This window comes from Giraffa tippelskirchi, chromosome 1 (assembly GCF_054371585.1).
Source record: "Giraffa tippelskirchi isolate mGirTip1 chromosome 1, T2T-mGirTip1v1.2.pri, whole genome shotgun sequence".
In the NCBI taxonomy this organism is placed as follows: domain Eukaryota; kingdom Metazoa; phylum Chordata; class Mammalia; order Artiodactyla; family Giraffidae; genus Giraffa; species Giraffa tippelskirchi.
Window position 1 is genome coordinate 107,308,346 of NC_137275.1, and position 27,087 is coordinate 107,335,432.

At 43.5% G+C, this 27,087-nt stretch overlaps 2 long non-coding RNA genes across 4 annotated transcripts in view; one reads left to right on the plus strand and one right to left on the minus strand.

The window, feature by feature from the left end:
- The window catches only part of LOC145506786 (uncharacterized), a 107,803-nt gene extending 103,788 nt beyond the window's left edge, over positions 1-4,015 (minus strand). For 2 of the 3 annotated variants that reach the window (XR_014054336.1, XR_014054338.1), the window contains exon 1: positions 3,765-3,996. This is a non-coding gene — a long non-coding RNA (uncharacterized LOC145506786). Of the gene's footprint in view, positions 1-3,764 lie in introns of all 3 variants that reach the window. The other variant, XR_014054333.1, reaches the window with a different exon arrangement.
- A 132-nt stretch (positions 4,016-4,147) lies between these two features.
- On the plus strand, positions 4,148-25,711 carry LOC145506929 (uncharacterized). Its single transcript, XR_014054450.1, has 2 exons — positions 4,148-4,378; positions 22,164-25,711. It is a non-coding gene; the product is annotated as an uncharacterized LOC145506929 (long non-coding RNA).
- The last annotated feature ends 1,376 nt before the right edge of the window (positions 25,712-27,087 follow it).

Consider the following 27,087-nt stretch of genomic DNA (forward strand, 5'->3'; position numbering starts at 1 on the left):
GGTTCAATCCTTGGTTGGGGAACTAAGATGCCCACATGTCTTGAGGTGTGGCCCCAACATTTTTTTTTAAAAAAGGTCCAATCAACTGCTGAAAACCTTTTAAAACTATAGTACCAAATTATCACTGAAATTTGGGGTCACTGTGACCTTGTGACTTGTATTCATAAGAAGAAATACATTTTTGGTCTTTGCCCCCCAGTCCTGACACAGAGCTCCTAAAACTCGGGGAATTTCCTAAGTGGGGACAGCAGTCAAGGTGTCTCTTGTTAGGTGAATGAGATGACTTTTCAGAGAGTGCCTCTTTTCCAAAGGGGGGCGGCTTTTTGCCAGGGGAACTAACCACATGGTTAGAGGATTGGAACTTCCGGTCCCTCCCCACTACCATGTCTGGGAACGCGAGAAGGGCTTCCTGTCGAAGCAATCACCAACAGCCAGTGATTTAACCAATTGTGCTTGTGTGATGAATCCTCCAGAAAAACCACCAAACAGGGTCTGGACAGCTCTGGGTTGATGAACACATGTGGATTTGGGGAAAGCGGGGCTTGGAGAGCGTGAAGTTCCGTGCCTCCCCCACACACACTCTGTCCTGTGCATCCCCTTCCATCTGCTGTTCCTGAGTTTTAGTACCTTTTACAATAAAGCTGTGATCTAGTAGGCAACATGTTTCTCTGAGTTCCGTGAGCCACTCTACCAATTAATAGAACCCAAAGTCATTAGAACCTCTGAACGGGTGGCCAGTGGGTCAGAGCGTAGGTGACCATCTGGGCTTGCAAATGATGTCTCAAGTGGGGCAAGGGTCTTATAGGGTTGGGCCTTTAACCTGTGGGGTCTGGCACTACCCGCAGATAGGCAGTGTCCACACTGAGTTAAGCTGCAGGACCCCCAGCTGCTGTCACAGAAGTGTGGGTGGTGCCAGGCAAACAACACATGCATGTTGGAACTTGGAGAAGAATCCTCACTTGTTGGTACAACTCCATCTTTTCTGGTGGCCATAACCAATGTCTTTATGTTTGGTATTTATTTCAAAGTCAAGTTTTAAAAAAGATATGTGTGGCGAAGGATTTCACTGGACTTGGAAAGGCTCTTCTTTCCCTTTTGTGAGCATGGCCATTCCATGATCCTATGAGCAATAATGATAGATGACTGAATATTCACATTACCAGTGAGAATTTCCCAAGAGCCAGACTCTACACTAAGTACTTTAGGATAACCCAGTGATGTAATGACTTGTTTCCCAGGTGGCTCAGCAGAAAAGACCCCGCCAGCCAATGTAGGAGATGCAGGAGACTTGGGTTCAATCCCTGGGCTGGGAAGATCCCCTGGAGGAGGAAATGACAAACCATTTCAGCATTCTTGCCTGAAAAATTCACAGATACAGGATCTTGGGGGCTACAATCTACAGGGCTGCAAAGAGGTGGACACGAAGGAGCAACTGAACATGCACACAGTTGTGTAAATACTGTTGTTGTCTCTGTTTGATGAGTGATGAAGCTTCATTGTTGTTGTTCAGTCATCAGATTTTGCCTGATTCTTTGCGACTCCATGGACTACACGCTCCATGGAATTCTCTAGGCGAGAATACTGGAATGGCTAGTGTTTCCCTTCTCCAGGGGATTTTTCTGACTCCCCACAGATTGTAAGACTAAAGTTGAGCGTTATTGTTTTCTATTTCATTGCAAATAGCCTTTGGGTATCTGAAAGGACAGGGTAGGTACTTTCAAGGGGTCTTCTGCATAACAAAGCCCTTTCGGCAAATGTGGTCATAATATCCAGGTAGGCGTTGCTGCTGTGAGTGTCACATCTCAGCCAGAAGGCAAATTCTGAGCTCTTCCTCTGGCAGAAACCAATTCACAAAATAACCCAAGAAAGAGAGCTGGAAAAACAAACCACACCAACAACCGGAAAAGCATTCCTCATGAGGCAAAGCTAGAGAAAACTCAACAATCTTGTGGCCCAAAAACCCTCTTGGAAACGAATGTTCAGTAAGGAAGAGACGAAACACGGCAAGTTCCAAGGAAGAGGCCATGCCCATGGACAGTGTAGTTTAGAGACGGCCTGACCGCTAGATGAAGACACATGCCAGTGTAAAGCCTTTGCAGACAGCAGTGATGGTCATCTCCATAGTTAAGTGTTTAGTCTGGTGACAACCTGCCCTGGGCACCACACGAGGGAGCAGACCTGCTTCTCTTCCTCTGCCCTCACACCATTTCCTCATGAAGGCAGCTCAGGTGCTATTGTGCCCTGCCTGCCTGTCTGGCTCATCCATGAGCTGTGACCACCTCCAGGGAAGGACTCCGCCTTCTCTTCTCTGTGCACCATGAACCTGCAAAAAGTTGGCCTTCAGAACCTCAGGAGACTCACCCCACCCCCACTATAGGCAGAACCCTCTGCAGGCATTAAAACAGCTGTGGAGTCACTATGGCCCAAGCCCTGGTTACGGATCCCTGGAGCCTACTACAGCCTGTACAGCGTGAATAATCAGGTCCTTTATACACAGATTCCCGCCTGTCAGATCTGAGCTTGGGATTCATTGTAAGCTCTGGCCCTCCCATGGCAGCCAGGTGGGCCGCGAGTAGACAAAGGGGCTAGGTTCTGAGTTTCGAGGGAGGCATTGAAAGGACAGGCACGGAGGCAACCTGTTGCAAACTGAGCGAGGGTCCCTGCGTGTCTCAGAGGAGGCCTCTGGTGTGCAAGTGTGGAGGAGGGCCCCCACGGTGCAAAGGAAAGAGAGGTACTCAGGGACAAAGGCTCTTGGCCTCTCCTGTAGCAGCTCCAGTTGGTAGCCCGTGAAAAGTGGACAGCCAATGTGGTCACATGAGCGTGACTCATTCCCTCACAAAGCCAGAGAAAGGGGGCAGGGTGTGGCAGTACCCCGAGGGTGTGGTGGGGTGGATGAAAGGAGGTGTCCTTCCTCTCTTTAGTGCAAACTGCTTTTGTCAGCTTCAGAGCTGCCAGACGGCAGTTACCAAGTCAGGTCCCCACAGTACCCAGTGTGGGCTGGGCGCCTTAGCCCCTGTCACATGGACAAGCCACACCATATGGCTCCCCTGAGTTCTAACAGCAGGACCTGGGGGTTTTGTCTAGGTACACACTTCCTTGCTGTAGCTCTGTTACCTCCTTTGAGCCCCGCTTTTGTCCTCTAGAAAAAGGACATTGATTGCTACCTTAGCAGGTTGCTACCTTAATCCTGTGAAGACTAATTAGGGGAACCCTACAATGAGTAGCTTGCCTTAAGACATATCAATGACTAGCTGGCCTTAAGAGATCCTGGGCTTCCCTGATAGATCAGCTGGTAAAGAACCCTCCTGCCATGCAGGAGACCCCGGTTTGATTTCTGGGTCGCGAATCCTGATCCGCTGCAGAAGGGACAGGCTACCCACTCCAGTCTTCTCGGGCTTCACTTGTGGCTCAGCTGGTAAAGAATCTGCCTGCAATGCGGGAGACCTGGGTTCAATCCTTGGACTGGGAAGATCCCCTGGGGAAGGGAAAGGCTACCCACTCCAGCAGTCTGGCCTGGAGAATTCCATGGAATGTAGAGCCCATGGGGTCGCAAGAGTCGGACACGACTGAGGAACTTCACTTCACTTTCAAGAGATATGACCTGAATCCAGATTAAACTGGAGGCTCCCAGTGTCCTCTGGCATTTCTTCCCTGAAGCCAGCCAAAACCCACACACGTGCATTTCCAGGGTCTCCACTTAGCCAGCTGGACAGAAAACCCAGCGTGGTGCAAACAAGCTGACAGACAAGCAGGAGAGGACTCACCGGCAGACGGCTTCGCTCAGGTCTCAGGTGGATCTCCGGGACCACGGCAGGAACCGGCGCTCTCAGACCCTGGGCTCAGCAGCGCCCTCATTCTCAGGCCGGCGGCTCTGCCCTGACGGGCGCGGGAAAGCCACCAACTGCCCCAGGCTGACCTCACGCCGCTTCCACCGCTGTAGCCTGACTTCACCCGGCCACACCCCTTTTGGCGGAACTTCCACTTCCTCTTCCTCCCTTGATTCCAGCCTGAGGTCCGGCCCTGGGCCCCGATTGGTCACAGCCCCAGTCCTGAGCCAATCACGGTGGCCAGGGAGGATGGAGCACACCGATTGGCCAGGTCCAGGTCATGGGACCATATTCCAGGTCCCGTGACCATACTCCAGGTCACGTGTGAGCTGCTCGCCCTGTGTCAGGGGTGGAGAGAGTGCCGTACCCGAAGAGCAGGGCTGAGAGTCCAGTCACTGTGTCCGTGTGCTCAGGGTCCTGGGACCTGCCTGTGCGTCCTCTCTACACACCGCTTTGTCCTCTGCAGACGGAAGATTCACGATAAACCTCTTCGCTTCGCAAGCGCTGTTGCACGCACCCACATTCAAGGGAGCAAGGCCTCCGGTTTGAAGGTAAGTTTGGAGATCCTCTCTTAACCTCCGGGCTTGTTTCTTGTAGCCTGTTAGAATAATTTATTCAATCTGAAAACCCCCAGGAGGACCACCACATGCTGCTTTGCGTATTCAGGATTCTTAGCTGTTCTGAGTAGAGGGCATGGCCCAGGGGCCTCCCAAAGGCAATGAATTTTGTCCAAGGAAGCACCTGAGAGGCTGAATCTGAGTCCCTTTGCTGTACACCTTAGACAAACAAATTATGGTAAATCAGCAATACCTCAATTTAAAGAAAAGATATTTCCTCATCAAAAATTGTTCGAATTTTGTCAAGTTTTTCTTTCAATTGTTGGTTCTTAGTATGCAGTCTGATTGGTTTGGTGGTGTTTTGTGAGGTAGGGATCCAACTTACCTTCTCCTATGGATACAATATTGTCCCAATGGGACGATTCCTTTGTCCTTTCTCCTGGAAATGTCCTTTCTGCGTTTACATATTAAGAAGCTTTTTTCAAAATGCCAAGTATCGAGAACTTCAGGTCTTTGGTAATTTGTACCCCAGAGGCTTGTTTCCACTTCTGTGTCTTCTCTTCGCATTTTACCATTGCCCGTTTGTCGTATACACAAGTGCCCTCAGAGGATCTCTGAAGTGAACCGTGTGTGTTTCTGTGAGGACAGAGGATGTGAGCACAGAGGAGAGGCTGAGTCCATAGTGACCATGTGACCATGCTCAGCAAGCCCAATATTAAGTCTGGCTGAGACTTTCTCAGGCAAGGTCTGTGTTTCTTCCTCTTGGTGTCTGGATATGCAAAACGATGTTGGTGGATTGGGACGTGGGTCCCTGGGTCCAGCAGTGTAGAGATACACCCATGGCCTGCTTTTCCATGATACTTTCCTCCTGCGGGCTCCGCTGAGCTGGTGTGGAGAGATTTCTGCTAAAGGCTTGAGAGGTAGTCAATCCTTCTGCTTTTCATGCCCTGCCTCGTCCATACTTCTGTCATTTTTTTTAATGTAGCTAATTTTCAATGGTGTTAGCCCTTGTGTCATTGTGACACTCAGGCACCTGTGGTTTAATAGACCTCCAAGTCCCGGGAGCTCTTTGCCTGGTGGAGACATGGAGCACTCAGGGAGCAGTACCACATCACCCTGGAGCCTGGACCAGAGAGAAGGTTCTTGCCAGGAAGGCTCCATCCCTGCTGTGGGGGGTTCGGAGTTATCACTTCCGATTGTGCATCCCCCGGGCCCTCGGTGCAGGCCCCACTCTGAGATCTGGAAAGGAGGTGGCTTCCCTCCCTGACACAGAACTAGTCTTTTCTGTCCTCATCCTTGTCGCCTCCCATCTGGCTCCCAGGCTCTACCCTTGAGCCTCACCCACAGGATCAGGAGAGCCCAGTTCTAGAGGAGTGTCATACAAGGAGAGTCTCCTGGAGACACTCCATCCCCGGGCCTAAATAAGCACTTCTTCGGAGTTTCACAGCCCTGGGTGTAGATCCTGGGTTTGTGTCCATTTTACAGTTGAATATGTTGAGCCTCAGATCATTGTGTGATTTTCCCTGGGTCACTGTGCGGGTCAGCGGGTGAGCTGAGATTTGAACCCAGACTGTATGTCTTGGAGGCCGTGACGATACAGGTGTTTCCGCTCCTCGGTTAAATTTATTTCAAGTTTTTTTTTTTTTTTTTGATGCATTTGTATATGGGACTTTTCTGTTTTCTTATGCTTCCTATCCTGCTATATTGCTGAGTTTATTAGTTTTAATACTTCTTACTTGGTGGCGTTTTTAGGGTTTCATATAAATCCTGTCATAATCAAATAGTGACAGTGTAACTTCATCTGTTCCAATGGGGATGCCGTTTATTTCCTTTTCTGGCCTAGTTCCTCTGGGTAGGACACTTCCGCCACTATGTTGAACAAGATTGGTGAGAACAGGCATCCTTGTACTATTCCTGATCTTTTAGGAAAATCTTTCAGCTCTTTATCACTGAGTTGGATGTTAGCTGTGGGTTTGTCTTAACGTGCCCTTTAGGATGTTCCATGGATAACCACTGTATTGAGAGATGGTATCAGAATTGATGTTACACTTTGTTGAAAGCTTTTTCTGCAATTATTGAGAAGATCACATGATTTTAGTCTTCATTTTGCTCATATTGTGTCTCACAGTAATTGATGTACAGACAATAAATCATGCTTGCAGGCCCAGAATAAATCCATTTGATCCTAGTGTATGATTCTTTTAATGTATGCTTCAGTTTGGCTTGGTAATATTTTTTTGAGGATTTTTACATCCAGGTACACCAGGGTCAGGGTTCTCTAGTGGTTCATATGGTAAAGAATCTGCCTGCAATGTGGGAGGCCTGGGTTTGACCCCTGGGTCAGGAAGATCCCCTCGAGAAAGGAATGGCTACCGCACTCCAGTATTCTTGCCTGGGAAATTCTGTGGACAGGGACCTGGTGGGTTGTAGTCCATGGGTCACAAATAACTGGACATGACTGAGTGACTCACACTTACAAGAGTGCTTCTTGACATTTTTAATATCTACATTGAAGATTTTATCTCAGTCAAAAATTGCAGTCAAAGGCAAACATGTCAAAAGTCCAAGAGTCCTTAGAATTAAATGACAATAAGACATAACAGATGAAAGCAAGAAGGACTCCACATATTTACTTTTCATAAGAATTTTAGCTCTTCCGAGGAATTCTCATTAAGCTGAATTAAAATGCAAGCTTTAGTTTAAAATCTTAACCTTTTTCGGTATCATGTTTCTATTTTGAGACTGAAAGTTCATTATTTATGTACGAGATATTAAGCAATGCTATGTAGCTATTAAAATCATATTTTCAAAAACTCTAATGACATTTACAAGCACTTATACTGGAAAAATAGCTAGGAATAGAAGATGATCCCGTATAGCTTTAAATGAAAGTACAGATGTGTTGAATGATAGTTTTCAGATTGTATTTATTGATTTTTATTTGGAGAATAACTGCTTTACAATGTTTGGTTGGTTTTCCTCATGCAACACCACGAATAAGTATATTATCCACTCTTTGGTTAGACTGCCTCCCAGTTCCTGGCCTCCCACCCTCTAGGTCGTCCCAGAGCACCATGCTGGGCTCCCTATGTTATCCAGCAACTTCCCATTAGCTAGCTATTTTGCATATGGTAGTGGCTATGTTTCATTGCTACTCTCTCCATTTGTCCCACTCTCTCCTTCTCCAGCTGAGTTCACAAGTCCTTCCTCTACATCTGTGTATTTATTTCTGCCCTTCAAATATTCACCAGTACCATTTTACAAGATCGCATGCGTATGCATTAATATACTACATTTGTTTTTCTCTTTCCGACTGACGTCACTCTGTATCCCAGTTTCTAGGTTCATCCACCTCAGTTCAACGGATTCGTATTTGTTCCTTTTCATGGCTGAGTCGTGTTCCATTGCATGTATGTCCCACAACTTCTTTTTCCATTGTTCTCTTGAGAGACATTAGGTTGCTTCCATGCCCTGCCTATGTTAAATAGTGCTGCAATGGACATTGGGTACGAATGTCTTTTTAGAGTTATGGTTTTCTCAGGGTGTATGGCCAGTAGGGGATTGTTGTGTCATATTGTAGTTTTAGTCCTACTTTTTAAGGAAACCTATGTTCCTTCTCCATAGTGGCTGTATCCATTTACATGCCTACTAACATTGCAAGAGGGTTCCCTTTCTTCCATGTCCTGTCCAGCGATTATTATGTGTAGAATTGTTGATGATGGCCATTGTGACTGGTGTGAGGTGATACCTCATGTAGTTTTGATTAGCATTTCCTGAATAATGAGCGATGTGGAGCATCTTTTCATGTGTTTGGTGGCCTTCTTCCTGTCTTCTTTGGAGAAATTTGTTCAGGTCTTCTGCTCATTTTTCAATTGGTTGCTTTTTTTCCAGTATTAGTCTCGATCATCTACTTGTGTACTTTGTAGATAATCCTTTCCCAGGATTCCATAACGTACATAATTCCTCAGAACATACCTTAGTCTTTTTGGACGGAAGAACATCAAGTGCCTTCTTTGGTGTGTATGTATGTACATGGCATGGGTTTATTTTCATTGTGCAGATCTTGCCCTTATTCCATTAGATTTATCCCTGAGGAGTTCATAGGTTTTGATGACATTATAATCAAGGGTATTCTTTAAAATGTCAATTTCTGGTCTCGTTTAGTATGCTGAAGTACGGAGCATTTTTATATGTTGACCTTGTATCCTGCAACGTTGCTGAACTCACTTTCATGCTTGTACCTCTTTTGTTGATTCATTTTCCACGTTAATCATCAGGTCGTCAGCAAGTACAGTTATATTGTTTTTTCAGTTCATATGATTTCGATTTCTTTTTTCTTGTCTTGTTACAGTGGCTAGGAGTTCCAGTACAGAGTTGAATAAAAGCCAAGAGAGCAGACATCCTTGCTTTGTTCCTGATCTTCAGGAGAAACACCATATGATGTCAGCTCTACATTTTTTGTAGATGCCGTTTATGAGGTTGGGGCAGTTTTCTTCCATTCCTAGATTGCTAAGATTTCCATATATAAATGATAAATATTGTCAGATGCCTTTTCTCTCTCTTTTGAGGTGAGACTGTGGTTTTTATTTTCAGTCCATTGATATGGTGAATTTCACTGATTTCTTCAAATGTTGGCCCAAACTTATGTTCTTGGGATAAACCCTACTTGTCATGATACCTTGTACTTTTAATTGATTACTGATTTCCTGATGTGTCATTAAGGAATTTTGCATCTGTGTCTCTGAGGGATATTGATATTCTTGTAATATGTTTGTCTGGTTTGGGTATCAAGAGAATTCTGGCCTCAGAATGAGTTAGGTGTTTCTTTCTTCACTATTTTGGAATAGTTTGTGTATAACCAGGATTTTCTTCATAACTGTTTGTTAGGATTCACTACTAAGGCCATTTAGGATAGAGATTTTGTGCCTGTGGGTGTATGGGTGGGTAAGATTTCTAACTACGGATTTGAGTTTCAATAGATTGAGGTTATCTGTTTCTTACTGAGTGGCTTTCATAGGTTGTGTCTTTCAACAAAGTAGGGTATTTTATCTAAGTTGCCTGAAGTTGTTCACAGTTTACCCTTTCCTTTCAGTGTCTATAGGATCTGTACTGATGTTCCCTCTTTGATTCTTGATATTGGTAGTTTATGTCTTCTCTTTTTTCTTCGTCACTCGGCTTAGTCAGTTTTATTGATATTTTGAAGAACCTGATTTTAGTTTTTTCATTTCATTTTGTTTCTCTGGTCTCTGTTTCATTGATTTTTACTCTTTCATTTTCTTCTTTCTGCTTGCTGTGGATTTCATTTGTTCTTTTATAAGTTGTTTAAGATAGAGTCTTAGAGGATCGATTCAGAATCTTTCTTCATTTGTGTAAGTATTTAATCCTATCAGTTTCCCTCCAGGTACTGATCTAGCCATGTCCTGCAGCTTTTTATTATATTGTATATTCACTTTTATTCACTTCAACATATTTCCTGTTTCATTTGTGATTTCTTCTTTGACACATGAATTCTTTAGAAATATGCTACTTTGCTGATGTTTGGGAGACTCCTGGATATCAGGGGTTTTTTAATTTCTAATTTAAATCTGTTGAGATCAGAAAACATGCTTTGTATGATTTGAGTCACTTTAAGTATGCTGAGATTTGTCTGTCTTTTGAAGAATGTCCCGTATCCCCTTGAGAAGAGTTTTATCGTGCTTCTTGTTGGATAGACTGTTCTATCAGATGTCAGTTAGATCAAGTTGGTTGATAGTGCTGTTTAAGAGGGTTCTCTGGTAGCTCAGATGGTACAGAACCTGCCTGGAATGCGGGAGAGCTGGGTTTGATCCTTGGGTTGAGAAGATCCCTGGGAGGAGGGCTTGGCAACCCACTCCAGTACTCTTGCCTGGAGAATGGTTTAAAGGCTTCAACATCCTTACTGACCTTGGTTGGTTGTCTGTTTTGGCTTCCTTATTCAATCAGTTATTGAGTCACGGCGAGGAAGACTGAGGTCCCTGACTGTAATCGTGGGTGTGTCTATTTCTTCTTTCAGTCTATTTCGTTGTTGTTTTCCTTATCTCTTCTTTTTAAAGCTATTTTTTAATACACTTAACTGACTTTGAAATTAGCAGATGTGTTGCTAAAGAAATTTGGAACACAAAGCGTCGAAACTAAAATTCAAGCTAGCCAGAGATATTTTTAGTGAGTAGAGTTAGGTCGATCCTTCAAACTTGTTCATGAGTCGTGCTCATTCTTTGTTGACATATTATGATGTATAAAAGCTATTTCAGAGAAGTAATGTGTAGTCATTACAATTTTATCATGGTTTGGTAGATAGGTTAAATTTATTGCCACAGATGAGTCATAGACTTTTAATGGTATAATTTCTTTGTATAAAATTTTGCCAGCAAATTTAAAAGGTAGCAAAGAAAAGATCAAATAATTTTGAAGTTATGATCAATACTGTTGTCTTTCGCTTAACCTTTGAGATTATGTAATTGTTTAAAAATCCATTTTCAAGATGATGTAAATGGCCCTTGTGACTGCTTCCGTGGGTTTTTTTCCTCAATTGCTGCTGCTGCTGCTAAGTCGCTTCAGTCGTGTCCGACTCTCTGCGACCCCATAGACGGCAGGCCACCAGGCCCCCACGTCCCTGGGATTCTCCAGGCAAGAACACTGGAGTGGGTTGCCGTTTCCTTCTCCAATGCATGCAAGTGAAAAGTGAAAGTGAAGTCACTCAGTTGTGTCCTACTCTTCACGACCCCATGGACTGTAGCCTACCAGGCTCCTCCGTCCATGGGATTTTCCAGGCAAGAGTACTGGAGTGGGTTGCCATTGCCTCCTCCATTTTTTCCTCAATTAACCATCCTTAATTACTGAATGCAGACCCGCGCGTACAGGAACGTGAAACATGAGTGGATCGGCAACAAGTGGCTGCCCAGTCTCGGCCTCCCGCACAACCGTAGCTATTTCGTGGAGTGCCTTGTGCACGTGCGGATGCTGGACCACTTGACCAAGAAAGCCCTTCGTGGGCAACTGAAAATGGTTGATAGTTTTCACAGGTCAGTCGGTGCAAGAAGTTCTCACTAGCCTGCTGAGAGATGTTTGCCTGCGGCCAGGTCTAAATTTTTTTTTTCTCTTGGAAACAGAAACAGTTTCCAGTGTGGAATTGTGTGCCTGCAAAGGTTGAACTATGACCAAAAAGAACTGGAAAGGAAAAGAGAAGAAAGCCAGCATGACCTGAAAGGCTAGTACAGTCCTATTTCTTGCTTCCCAGTGTATAAGCAGCCTCAGTGATTTCCTATTTGAAAGAAAACCTCAGGAAATGCTTTCCTTGGAGAAAACACACCTCGCATCATGACAGAGGAGGGAGGGATGGAAAGGACTGTTTTTGAGGTCGTCCTCTGTGGCCAGAGAACTTGTGCTCCGTCCTTGGGCTCACGTCGGTGAGCTCAGTCGTGTCTGACTTGTTGCGACCCCGTGAACTGTAGCCTACCAGGATCCTCCGTCCATGGGATTTTTTAGGCAAGAGTACTGGAGTGGGTTGCCATTTCCTTGTCCAGAGGATCTTCCCGACCTAGGGATTGAACCCAGGTCTCCTGCATTGCAGGCAGATTCTTTACCATCTGAGCCACCAAAGGTGCTGAGTACTCTGCAGATTGTAGATGCCACTGATTAATTCACAGAAATTCCTTGCTTAGGACTTTGCAGATGAAGTTACTGCTCAAAGATTACTTTTGTCATTTAAAAAAAGCAAAGTTAATATCTGATTTGAATGTGATGACTGTTTTAATTAATTTCCATTTATATGCACTATCAATTAATTCAATTAAAACATTGGGCTTTTAAAAAATTGAGTATCTTATACTGAAGTGAGTTTCTCTTTGTGCACGTGCTAACAAACTTCATGCATCTATCTGTGCGTCATGAATTGTTTTTTTTTCCCCTCCCTTCCTTTCTGCCTTCCTCATCTTTCTTTTTTGTAAAGTGTAGTTGATTTACAATGTTATATTAGTTTCAAGTGTGTAACAGTGATTCAGAATTTTTTCTTAACTTTTTTTTTTTTTTACTGGCTGTGCTGAGTCTTTGCTGCTGCACAGGCTTTTCCCTTGCTGCGGCAGGCGGGGACACTCTCTAGCGGTGGTTCCTCAGCTTCTCACTGCAGTGGCTTCTCTTGCTGTGGCTCCCGGGCTCTAGAGCACTGGCTCAATGGTTGTGGGGCATGGACTTGGTTGCTTCTTGGCATGTGGGATCTTCCTGGATCACGGATTGAACCCGTGTCTCCTGCATCAGCAGGTGATTCTTTGTCACTGAGCAACCAAGGAAGCCCTGATTCAGCACTTTTACAGATTACACTCCATTTAAAGCTATTACAAAATAATGACTATATTTCCCTGTGCTGTACAATATATCTCTGTTGCTTAGCTATGTCATACATAGTCGCTTGTATGTCTTAATCCCATACCCCAATTTTGTCCCTCCCCAATTGTCCCTGAGATAAAGTTGTGAGATATATACATATACAGTGGACTATTACTCAGCCATAAAAGGAGAAAACTCTGCTATACACAACAATGCGATCGACCTAGAGAGTCTTCTGTTCAGTGAAATAAGCCAGGGAAAGACAAATACTCTCTGCTGTCACTGACATATGGGATTTTTAAAGTGAAATAAACAAACATACCAATCACAGTTATAGACAAATGTCCTAGCAGCTCCCTGCCTCTCTTCATCCCGCTTCCCTTCCCGACTCTTTCCTTTGCTTTCCTCCCCGCTTCCTTCTGTGCTCTTCCTTCCCTTTCTCTCTCTGCTTTTCCTTTTTCTCCTCCTCTCTCTCCTTTCCATGCTCACTCTCCTTTCTCCCTCCACCCCATGCCTTTCAGTGACCATGTTGAGCCAAGGGGGTGTTGTTGTTGTTTTTCAGTCACTAAGTTGTGCCCAACTCTTTGTGACCTCATGGACTGCAGCTGTCAGGATGCTCTGTCCTCCACTATCTTCTGGAATTTGCTCAGATTTATGTCCATTGAGTCAGTGATGCCATCTAACCATCCCATCCTCTGCTACCCCCTTCTCTTGTGGCCTTCAATCTTTCCCAGCATCAGGGTTTTTTCCAGTGAGTTGGCTCTTCCCATCAGGTGGCCAAGGGGTTAATTAAGCTTATTTCTTTCTTTAGCACATTCACTGGAGTAACACATAGAACAGGCTCAGCATCACTAAGTTGGTCTGTTTCCTGAGCTGACTATAGTATTAACAGATCCCTACCAGAAAATGTGCTGTGTCCAGGAATCACTCAACTTTTTAACTTTCTAATCGCAAAGTGAATTCTTCCTTTTATATCTTAGAGGTCGGAAAAAATTACATCTTTGGGCTACTTTCCTTTTTCCAATTCACCTGCTTTCACATTTTAAGTATTTGATTTTACAGTTTTAAGCAAATCATGGGGCCGTGTGTGTGTGTTCATAATCTGAAATACATCACAACTTATCTTTGTTTCATGAAATGCCAGTTGAACACCAGATACTGTCATTTGGTCAATTTGTGATATATACAAGCTGTGCTTGTATCTATTTGCATTCATCAGGACAAGTATTTAAACTAAATTGGTGTGCTAGTTCAATATGACTAAGTTCCGTCAATTTTATCAGTTGATTACCTCATTTAGTGGGTGTTTTCATTTTTCTAAATAACTAACCTCAAAATTTAAAACTAGCCTTGTCATTGGGAATCCAAAATTAATTTAATTTCTAACAAGAGCGTGAGAAAGGGTGCAATTAGGATACTTGATAAAGTAAGTTTTAAATCAAAAAGATCAAATTTAAAACATAGAATGATAATCTGACAAACTGGGTTTAATAATTACTGTGAATTTTGACCCAATACAGATGTAAATATCATGAAATATCTACACTTACACATGTCCACATCAATAAGGTTTATTGGCAGAAGTCTTTTGCAAGGTAATTTGATAATACATATTATAATAACTAGAGAAATGTGTATAAACTTCATGACTACCACAGGGAAGTAAACATTCCATCTTAAAAAACTGGGAAAATATCTGGGCATGAAGACGTCCATCATGGTGTTACCTATAATAGTAATACATTAAAATCCACGTAAACATCCAGCAATAGGAAAATGACCATATAAATAAGAGTATCATGAAATTGATAGAATTTTGTATAGCCATTAAAGAAGTAAAAATCATGGAGGCTCTGTAGGAACATAGAACATTCCATACTAAAATGTTATATGCTGTCTGTGCTATCATTTAATTTATGTGAGAACCACAGAACTAGAACTATTTATCCAATGTGTGCTTAGGGAGAATATGTCAGACTCTGTGCTAAAAACAACAGGCAGAAGCTGGCATGTAAAACCTTTGAGTATTTAATAAGTGTTTATGTGTAGTTTGTTTAATGCAGTGCTTGCTGTGTTAGTTTGCTGGGGCAACAATATCGAAGCCCTAGAGACACCTACTGCCTCACACTTCTGGAAGCCAGAAGTCCACAACCAAGGTTCAGGCAGAGCTGACCCCTCCTGAGGGTCAGGATGGCATCTCCCCCACGCCTCGCCCGTCAGTGCTGGTGGTTTGGCGATAATCACGGGCGCGCCTGGGCTGCGGGAAGCACCACCCCCATCTCTGCCTTCGCCTTTATATGGTGTTCTCCCCGTGTGCTGGTCCGTCTCCGGATTTTTGCTTTTTTAAGGATACCACTCACAATGGATTGGGCCCACCCAAGCTTAGTGGTGAAGAAGTGCCTGCCAATGCAGGAGACTTAGGTTCAATCCCTGGGTCAGGAAGATCCCCTGGAGAGGAAAATGGCAACCCACTCCAGTATTCTTGCCTGGGAAATCCCATGGACAGAAGAGCCTGGTGCGCTACAGTTCATGGAGTTGCAAAGAGTTGGACATGACTTAGCAACTAAACAACAACGTGTGTGTGTGCTTGCTAAGTCACTTCAGTCATGTCTGACTCTGTGCAACCCTATGGACTAAAGCCCGCCAGGCTCCTCTGTCCATGGGATTCTCCAGGCAAGCATACTGGAGTGGGTTGCCATGCCCTCTTTCAGGGGAGCTTCTCGACCCAAGGATCAAACCCATGACTCTTATGTCTCCTACATTGCAGACAGGTTTTTATCACTTTAATAGTAGGACTCAGTGCCCCCTGGGGAACCCTAGCAACAACAATGACCTCTAATTAAATCCATCCCCTCGGTAAAGATGCGCTCTCTAAATAAGGTCAGCCTCTGAGGCGCTGGCGGTTAAGCACTCCAGTAAATGAATTTATTGTGGATGGGGGTCAATTCAACCCATGACATTTAGGATACTATAACGTTTTAATAAATATTGGCTAATATTGTTACTATTCTTGCCAATAGTATTAAGAGCAGTAGTCAGAATATCATGAGATTGTGTGTTGTGAAACCAATCGCATTAACAAAATAGGATGAAAACCGTTGATTTTCTAGGGTGATAAGTTTCTAAGTAATCAGGAATTTTTTGTTTCCTTCTTCTGTTTTTCTCACCCTTATTTTAAAATTTTTATCATGCCTATCCTTCTCTAGATTTCGCACTATTTAAAAAGGGGGGAAATCTAAAACATCTCTTAAATATTAATATAAGCAGTTGCCATTCAACCATAAATACAAATTCCCAGGCTTTCCTCTCTTTCCCATCTTCAAACAGTGTCTTTTTCGTCTCCAATAGAAACACACCTGTGAAAAGTCCAGCTCCCTGATGGAGGAAGACAGAGGCTCTTTTCTTTCATTCTGTCTTTAACTATTACTTGAAACAGCAGCCTTCTCAGCTGCCTTCGTGTCCATTCCGAGGACTCTCTTTACTTTCCGGCCACACCGTGCGGCATGTAGGAGCTCAGCTCACCAACCAAGGGTCGAACCCTTGCCCCCTGCACTGGAGGCGCGGTGTCTTAACCACTGGACCTCCAGGAAAGTCCCAGTTCTTAGAATGTTACTTCACCATCTCTGCTTTTCCTGGCAGGAAAAACAAGGCATAATGTTTAAATTTCTCTCATCTCTGCTGATGACTGTGTAGTGATTACAACGTACGTGTTACTGCCTGTGGACTGTTTGCAGGAAAAAGGCCCTCAGGCCAGGTGACAAAATCTTTGCCTGTTTTAAAGTTATTCTTTTCTGTCATGATCTTTTTAAATATTTGTTTTCCTCCAGGTATCTGGTCTGTTGGATTTCTGTCTTCCTTGTGTGTCACCATCCTTGAGTTAGGACCCAGTGTTTTGTTTTCAGGAAACAAAATCTTGGATTGTGTAGCTTTCAGATTAAGAAGAAATGAATGATAAAGGTAACCATCATTTTGGAGTATTGATGGGCCACTTTTAAATATATATATATATATAACTCATAGATTATTCAGCTAGAATTTTTATAACTTATTTTATTTTATTTGACCATGCTGGTCTCCGTTGCTATGCGGGCTTTTCTTGTTGCAGAGAGAGGGCGCTCCCCTCTGACTGCAGAGCCGGACCCTGGGCTCGCAGCTCAGTGTTCGGGCCCCAGGGTCCAGAGCACAGGCTCAGTACCGTGGTGTACGGACTGTTGCTCCAGACGTATGGGATCTTCCTGGACCAGTGATCGAACCCGAGTCTCCCGCACTGGCAGGCAGATTCTTTACCACTGAGACATCTGGGAAGCCCCCAGGAAAGAAATTTTAAATTAAAAATGTATTGTTTTCACCTCATAAGATACAAACTGTCTTATTAAAATAGTAAGACTCAGTATTAACACGAGGGTGAGGCAGAAGCCACAGTCCCTGGGACCGTAGTCATGAGCCCTTCTGTCTGGCCCTGCTCCTGATATCTCAGGGTCCCTACAGTTTTAGAAAGACATTTCATGTGCAAGAAAACACAGGATCCGTTAAATGAATTATTATTCATCCAAATGATGGGATGCCTGATGATCATTAAACACTGAGTTAAGGACAATATTTCATGGAAAATGTTCACGATATATCAAGTGAAAGAGTAAGCTAATAAATATAATACAGATTCGATTTTCTGCAATAATGATTAAAAAGTGTGGAAGTGTATACATCAAACTTAAACCATCATTGTTTCTAGGCAATGGCACGATGGAAAAAGCTTTGTGATTTTAGCATTTTATAGATTCTTTAGATGAACATGCACTGATTATGAAATTGGGTGGACTGAAGTTGGGGTCTGTTATAATGTTGAGGGCTGAGGTAAAGCCATTATATAAAGAATCTTGAATATATAACACACTGGAGTATTAACACCCATTCATTTGTTTAATCACTTAACCATTAATTCATTTAACAAATACTTTCTACCCTTTTACTCTATGATAATCACTGAGGAAGGGCTTCCCAGGTGGCTCAGTGGTAAAGAATTCTCCTGCCAATGCAGAATCCCCTGGGTCAGGAAGATCCCCTGGAGTAGGAAATGGTAACCGTCTCCAGTATTCTTGCCTGGAGAATGCCATGGACATGGAGCCTGGCGGACTACAGTCCATGGGATCTCCTATGAGTCGGACAGGGCTTAGCGAATACACAACAACAAAAAGTCATGGTGGAGGCCACCACGGATATACAACAGTGAGCAAAACAAACTCTCCCTGCCCTTAAGGAGCTTAGTGGGGAAAAGGAGAAGTAATAAGAATCACCCAAGTACATGTATAATTATATCCATGATAAGTGCAGTGAAGGAAAGGAATAGTGCTATGAGGGTCCATGGCAGGAATGCAATATCCATATTAAAATTTTAAATTATTATCTAATCAAAATATATAGTGCCTCCTTGTGTGTGTGTGTGTGTGTGTGTGTGTGTGCGCGTGCTGTGTATTGTACGTTGTCACCAGCAGCAGCATCTCAAGTGAATACTCCAAAACTAGGAAAAGGAAATTCTAGCGAAAATATCTAGAAATACCAAAAGAGTGTGAAAATTCTTCAAAAGTAATATTGAAAAAAAAAAATATTGAACCTTTGCATGATGAATCCTGGATAATTGCCTGAAGCTCTTAGTGGTGGACCCCTGAAGATTTAGTTTTCCACCATGCTCTTATCATGCATGCATTTTCCCTCAGAAGCTGAAAGATAAATCTGACACGCTCTGGATAAACACTGGCTAAGACTCTACACTTGCTGGTATGGGAAGGCGACATGACTTAGTCCTTGTTATCATCAGGTCTCCTATTAGGCAGCCTCGGCAAGGAGTCTGGATAGATCAACGTGTCAGGCTGCGTGCTTGGTGATGATTCAGACTGGGGTTGAGTTGAAGTCGCCACTCAAACAACTGGGAGTGTACAGCCATGCACAATTCCATTTAAACTGCAGGAAAAGTGAGAAGAGGGATAGGGTTTTGAACCCTGGCCCAGGTGGCATTGTGGTCAAGAATCCGCCTGGCAATGCAAGTGACACAAGGGACCTGGGTTCAATCCCTGGGTCAGGAAGATCCCCTGGAGGAAGAAATGGCAGCCTGCTCTACTATTCTTGCCTGGAGAATCCCATGGACAGAGGAGCCATGGGCTGCAGTCCATGGATCACAAAGAGTCGCACACGACTGGGCAACTAAGCACAGCACAGCACTAGAGCCCGGGAGCTGCCACTGCTGAAGCCCGTGCCCCCTAAAGCCCATGCTGGGCAACAGACGAGGCCCACACACCACAGTCAGAGAGTAGCCCCTGCTGTCTTAGCTAGAGTAAACCCGAGTGCAGCTACAAAGACCAACTCAGCAAAATATGTATAAATAAATAAAATTAAACAAGAAGGGCTTCCCCAGTAGCTAAAGCAATAAAGAGTCCTCCTGCAATAAATACAGGAGACACAGGAGATGTGGGTTTGATCCCTGGATTGGGAAGATCCCCTGGAGAAGGAAGTGGCTACCCACTTCCATATTCTTGCCTGGAGAATCCCTACAGACAGAGGAGCCTGGCAGGCTACAGTCCATAGGGTCACAAAGAGACACGACAGGGCACATTCAAGAAAGAATCATGACAAGTAGAGAAATGAAAAAGTGAGATGGTGCTACCACGCCTAGGAGACCAGGGTAGAAAGAACAGGTCCTCCGGGATCATGTCAATGCAACCATATGTCTGGCTTACACTGTTCACTCGTGGCGGGATCTGAACCAAGTCACTTAGCTTTCTGTGCCTTCAGAGACTCAGCTTTAAAATTAGAGAAATAGCCACCACCTTTATCATTTGGTTCTTTGAGGAATGAAGGAAATAGAGCTTGCACCTTTCCTAGCCTAGGACCTAGTACCGGAATGATACACTCTCCTCCCTGAGAATGAAACAGGTGAACGTGCAAACCCCAGCTTCTAGGATTGCTTCTCTGAGCTTTGCTCAACCTCGGTTGTTTAGTCACTGACTCCTGTCAGACTCTCTGCAATCCCACATACTGTAGCCGGCCAGGCTCCACTGTCCATGGATCCTTCAGGCAAGGATACTGGAGTGGGGTGCCATTTCCTTCTCCAGCTGAACCCCAGTGCTCACATCTATAAAGTGGGGATGAAATATTCTCACAGAGAGTTACTGAGAAGACTACAGAAAACTATGTGTGTAGCTTCTGGAAGAGGCTCATCAATGCTAGATCTTCCCAGTGTTTGACATGTGCTAGACCTCCGATGAGCATTTATCAAACTTAGTTGAATCACTCTGTTGTCATTAAGGCTCCCCCCTCCCCCCTGCCCTGCCAAAGGCTTTAATATTTTGGTCAATTGGACTTTAATGGTCAATTGAGTTTATGAGGCAGTTACTTAAAATCCATAGCATTACAACCCACATACCCAAGGATAGAAGTGATGTAACCTACCAGCCACTTGTTGTGAGCTTTGCTTAGGCTCTGAAGTGCTAGTTATCAGAGCCCTATCTACGCTCCCGTCCCCAACGCTTGGAGATACTCAAAGCTCCTTGAAGCCAACAATCGTCTTCTTTCTCTTTTTTGCATATTTCCATGACTGTTACATTGTCTTCTTCACATTTAAAGATGAAAAAGTCCTGCTGTTTATTTGTCTTAGTCTCCCGTGTGATTAATTGTTCCCTCCGTGTAGCAATATTTTTTTTCCAGTCCTATAGTTATGTAAACCAGAACTGCTTTTAAACATGTGGGGTTCATTTTATTGCCATTCATTTCCATTTAAATGACTATGGGACAGGAAAACTATGTCGCCAGCCAACTATCAGTGGCGGTGAGATTGCTGTGTGGGGTCACATCTCAAAAACCGCCAGGAGCTTGGGGAAGAGTGACGACAACGCCCACGATGAGCGAGGGGGAGGCTTACAGCCGCCTCCTCACCTGCGCAAGCGGTTCACGGGCTCTCCGCAGCCACAGCTCGGCGTCCCGGGGAACGTTTGGGGGCGCCCACGATGAGCGAGGGGGAGGCTTACAGCCGCCTCCTCAACCTGCGCACGCGGTTCACCGGCTCTCTGCAGCCACAGCGCGGCATCCCGGGGAACGTTTGGGGGCGTAAAAGGACCTCTGGTCGTCAGGGTGAGTGGGGGGCGAGGACTGATATGGAATACGGGGTCCAAGGGATCCAGACTTTTCTTCCTCAAAGAACAAAGGACGTTCCTATATTCTGAGAGCTTTTGAAATGTTCCCGTGGATGTCCGGGAAGGTGGCAAACGTGTTTATAATCTTATGAGCCTAGAATCTAACCACCCTTCACAGACAAGTCTAAATTATCTCTTCACACTTTTAACCACTCAATTCTCCAGAAGCACAATATCTGTATAAACTGATGTAAACTTTTACTGTGGTTCATAACTTTACTGAGTCAGTCATTCACTGTTTTGGAAAACCTCAGTATTTTCCAGATGCAACAACCAACACAATAAACCTTCATTAGTTGTGTAAATATGTCTAAATAGATAATTCTATGTCTAAGTGTAAATATTTGACAATTACATTTTGTCTCCTAGCATGGTCAAGACTAAATGTTCCTGTATTAAAATCTGTGTCATATTATTACTGCTCTAAAGCACAGTAGTGTTCTCTTATTTCTCATAATTATGATATTACATCTTAAAATTATATGGTACAAAGCTCATATTAGCTATGAACTTTACTGCATAAGAGTAAAAGAGATAGTATGAAATATTTGCTATAAAAATGACATTGGTTTGGGTAGTGTTAAGAACCACTGGTGTAATAGAAGCTTATAATAATGAACTAGTATCAGCACAAATATTTCATGCATCTCCATGTATTTTACTAACGATTCCTGACACACATGAACTGTAGTGTAAACAGGATGTTTGTGAATTCCTCCTGACTGGAAGAAGACTTGTTTTCAAGATTATACCATAAGTGAAAGTACAAGTCGCTCAGTTGTGTCCGACTCTTTGTGACTCCATGGATATTCCATGGAATTCTCTAGGCCAGAATACTGGAGTGGGTAGCCTTTCCTTGCTCCAAGGGATCTTCCCAACCCAGGGATTGAACCCAGGTCTCCCGCATTGCAGGCAGATTCTTTACCAGCTGAGCCACAAGGGAAGCCCATATACCCCCATAAATTAGGGAGGTACCAATTTAACACAAGTTCATTAAGCATCTCTAAAGTGCAAGGCACTTTTCTGAATAATAAGCAGATCACATCTTCCTCACTTCCAGGTCTTATCTTAACTGTGGTCAAGCTAGTCTTGAGGATCTCATCAAAAACCAGATGAATCAGATGAAGGTTACTCGATTTTATTTTCCAAGTTTGGACATCCATTCTATCCTCACTGCAACAAGCCTTTCTCATTAAAACATTTTTATTTTGCAAATATTTATCTACAAACATCTGTCCTTTCCCTCCCTTTTCTAGGAGAGCTCTGGGTATGTACTTGACTCCATAATAAAGATTTTGATTTGTAGAGGCATCCAGGATGTAAAACATCACCAGACTGCAAACCCCAAGTGCTACAAAAGTTGTAAGACATTGGCGATCATTTCCTAAATTATTGACAACTGTATTGTTTGAAAGACTCACAAGTGAAAGGTGCATATTTAAGGAGAAAGACGGCTGATGTGGAAACTCTCAACGCTCTGACCTATCAGTCGGTATGCAACTCTATCTCCATAGAACACCTTTGAAATCAACAAGAACTCTGCTGGCTTCAGGAGACAGGAGCGCGCCTGCAAGAGTAACGTGTGCACCGCGGGTGCCCCGTCTCCCCCAGGGGGACTCCACGCCACAGGTCTGATGACAAAGTCAGGCACCTACTCTTCCCCTTCTAACATGTAACTGATGAGACGTGCTCTTTTTCAAAGGGAATGAGAAAACTGTACAAATTCAGGCTTCGGGCCCATGGGTCTTCTCTCAAATTACCACGCACATCCAACATTTATGCACATATAAGCAGGACATTGATATAACTTAACAAGCTGAAATAAAGATGGACTCTTGTTACCATTGCAATGGTTCATTTTACATGTCAACTTGACTGCCCTTAGGGATGGATGCCCAGACAGCTGGAAGAACATTCTTTCTGGGTGAGTCTGTGCATGTGTGCCTGGAAATGACTGGCATTTGATCTGGTAGCTGGCGTGAAGAGCCACTCTCACCAATCCACCGGGCCCTCGAGTGGAACAGAAAGGTAAGGGAAGGGCAAGTTCTTCCCTCGTCTTGAGCTGGAAGGTCACCGACATGCCAAGACACGGCAGCTCCTGCTCGCAGACCTTCAGACCCCCAAGACTTAAACCAGCAGCCCGCTGGCTCTCAGGACTTTGGACTTGGACCGAAGCATGTCACTGGCTTCCCTGGTTCTCCAGCTTGCAGGTAGCAGATTGTGGAGCATCTCAGCTGTCATAGTGGCTCAGATGGTAAAGAATCTGCCTGTGATGCAGGAGACCCAGGTGCCATCTCTGGGTTGGGAAGACAACCTGGAGAAGGAAATGGTAACCCACTCCAGTATTCTTGCCTGGAGAATTCCATGGACAGGAGTCTGGTGGGCTCATGGGGTTGAGTTCATGGGGTCAAGTTCACGTGGTCGAAAAGTGCTGGACATGACTGAGCGACTAACACTTTTCACTTTCAGCTGGCATAAGTGCATGAAGCAACTGCTATCATAAATCTCCTCTTATAACTACATTTATATCTATATCTGTATCTATTACTATATGTTGCTGTTGCTGAGTCACTAAATCATGTCCGACTCTTTGGGCCCCAGTGGACTACAGAACACCAGGTTCCTCTGGCTATCTCCCTGAGTTTGCTCAAAGTCAGGTCCATTGAGTCAGGGATGTTATTATCCTCTGCCGCCCCTTTCTCCTACCTTCAGTCTTTCCCAGGATCAGGGTCTTTTCCAATGAGTCGGCTCTTCGCATTAGATGACCAGAGTATTGGAGCTCTTAAGAGTCTATATATCTATATCTACTTCTATATCCCATTGGTTCTCTTTCCCTAGAGAACCCTGACTTATACCTCTACTTTGCAAAAATAAACCTGACTTTTGATGGGACACTTTGAAAGGTGAAATATTAAAACACACAAAAATGTTTTCTGATTTCTTAACTGCAGCATCTGGTGTGTCAGCCACACCATGGTAAAGCCTCACCCTGCTTTGTCTGTTACAGTGTTTATAGCTCTGGATTTTCATTTGAAAGACTTGTCTATCGTAATTGTACATCCCCACCCAGAAATACGAGGTCTCTGACAATAAGGATTTTGTCTATCACATTAATTTATATGTCTCCAATGCCTACTCACAATGCTTGATATAGAGCAAGAAGTATTTGGTGAATAAATGACCAAATGTTGCCTTATCTTACAGATCAGTAATTTCAAGCTGAAGGGCAACTATAGAGTAAGAGGGGGAGATGCAGATAAATAGAAGAATTTGTGGGCTGTTAAATACTGTGAGTCTATCTTCTGAGATGGTAGCCCTAGGTTATTGTGTCTGATGGAAACTTACAGCTTTCGGAACTTTCTAGGCTTTCCAAAGTCCTCACAATATGTGGGAGACTGATTGAAATCAGTGTGCCTTGCACCTGCGGTAATTTTTAATAGCAACAGAATATAAAGCACTTTTCCCTTCATCCTCCCCTAACGACTCTGGTTCTAGGGACAGGACTTGGCAGAAGTGAGCCACACAAGACCGAGCGTCTTCTTGGACTGACCGTAAGGACTAGATTGTTTCAGAGACCTCGTGGTTGAGGGCATGAGGAAAGTCGTGCAAGGTCAGAGAAGGTCCCTGAGACAATGAGAAAGTCCCCGTTTCCCCTCATGCCTGTCCTGAAAGCGGGGTTTCATGTTCTGGATGCAGAGAGTTGCGGAGGGAGCAATTCTCGCTGCTGTATGTGCGTTCAGATGGGGAAATCGGTTTAGTCTGGAAAGTCATCCTTTGAATGTTTTTGCTTTTATTCAAATCCGTCTTAGAAATGCCCCTTGCTATGCCTTCACCTGACACAATACCCTTGGATGTTGACTAGTTTGCCTAATATGGGACTTTAGAAATGTTAAGCTTCTCCACAGTACTGGTTGAGAATGGCCAGCTAAAATTTTATTGGCTTGGCTTAATTTATACTTAGAGCTAAGACAGTTTATGATTTCAATTCATAAATGACTCTGTTTCAGGATACAAATAATAAGAGCAGAGTGGTTTATCCAGAGAGGTGAGTATTTTATTACACATGATGATGTTCTATTATTATTTATGGTATAAAAATTAGAAGCAGGATCTTTGGAGAAGGAAAAGATCTCATTTTATAAAATTATTTTATGAGAAAGGAGTATTATGTTTAAACTCTGAACTAGATGTTCTTGCGGTATAAAGTGAAGGATAGTCAAACATCACAATCCTGTACTAATTGGGGTCCAGGTAAATTACAAAACTATTTCAATGAAATGCAATTTCCGTGCTGTCAAGTCCTTTAATAAATAGATAAGATGCTCCTTGGGAAAATGCATTTACACAGAATAGCTACTTTTCTTTGAATAGAAAACACAAGTCAATGTCATTCTAGCTAAGTCACATTATTATGAACTACAAATTAGTGAATTCCAAGTAAATCAGATTTTAGTGTGTATTTAAAGTTTTCAATATCTTTAAGTAAGGATTTTTTTGGAAAAAATGCAGTAGTTAGCATATGACTCCTTCAAACTATTGGTGCTTGAAACCAAATTGTTCAAATTTGACTTTCCTGCTCAGTAAATAATAATTTAGAGTTTGGTTCATTCTGTGACTGCAGTCAAGATGTTTTATATTTTAAGTGTCCTGATACATGTTAAATTTTCCCTTTAAATATATACAACTAAGCATCATATATCAAGACTGCCCAAATGTTTAATATTATCTGTACTAATAAAGTAAATTTATCTAATCCAGACCTCTATGTGCAAAATAAAGCATTAAAAGTGAACTGTTAAATGAACTATCGCAAGAATCTTTTCTTTAATTCACCGATTAATTGTACATGGAAAAGATCACTCCTTTATAACTCTCAATACGTCATCTCGGAAATTTCTCTGCTGTTGGTACTCCCTAAAGGGAGGCTAAATAACCAAGCTTCTCTTCCTGGTGGATCCATTGGAAATATGATGCTGTATAAACCCCCAGCAAACAGCTATAAATCTAGCTAACATTCACTGTGTCTGTGAAGATGGAATGATTCTCCCCAGACAAGCTTTGGAAAATAATGTATTGATTTCTGATAGCAATTTATTGTTCTTTGCAATCAACTGTGTTTATACTGTGGCCTTACATTATAGCCCTTCCTCTTCCATTCTTAGTCTTTGGAATATGAAATCAGAGAGCCAGAAAGCTTCAAAGAGGTCACCTCAAAAATCCATGAAATGGAGATGAATTTTTTGAGTCATACAATTTCTACTCGCTCTGGTCTTATTTTAGTAGTCATAGCAAATGACACAGCATTATCTAACCTTGGGCTTCCACCCAAAGTACCTCTAACCCATTTAAAGCAAAGAGCAATTACAAAGTCCCTAAAACTCAGGTCTCCACTCCCCCCCAAAATACTGAATCCCAATGCCACCCAAGCGTGTGCTTGGAGGTTTTGACACTGTACGTGTCTTATAAACGTGTGTGCCCAGTTTCTCAGTCGTGTCTGACGCTTTGTGACCCTGTGGCCTGTAGCCCACCAGGCTCTTCTGTCCGTGGGATTCTCCAGCCAAGAACACTGTAGGGGTTGCCATTTCCTTCTCCAGGGGATCTTCCTGACCCAGGGATCGAACCTGTGTCTTTTATGTTTCCTGCATTGGCAGGCGGGTTCTTTACCACCAGTGCCACTTGGGAAGCCATACGAATTTGATGTGAGTCTTCATCCCAAAAAAAGAGTAAAATAGGGACTTCCCTGGTGGTCAGGTGGTTAAGAATCTGTCTTGGGATATAGCAGACACCAGTTCGATCCTTGGTTGGGAATTAAGATCCCACAAGCTTCAGAGCAACCAAGCCTGTGTACTTCAATTACTGAGCCCCACAAGTAAGGACAAATAAGCCAAATGAATAAGTAAATACTCTTTAAAGGAATAAAATATTAATAATAAGCTCTACGAGTTCTCTTTGTTCTGACAGGGATCAGTAGGAATTATTCTAGCATCCTTATCCATCAATGGGCACGAGCATTCAAAACCTGGAAACCACTGTCCTCTGCAAGCTGAGGTCATACAATGAGAACGTCTTCTTCCAGACACAGTTCGGGATTGTTTCCTTCCTTGCTCTTTCAGTCTCGATTCCATAAAGCAGAGCCTGCTCAGGGGATTCAGGCACAAGTTTACTGAGAAAAATATTGAA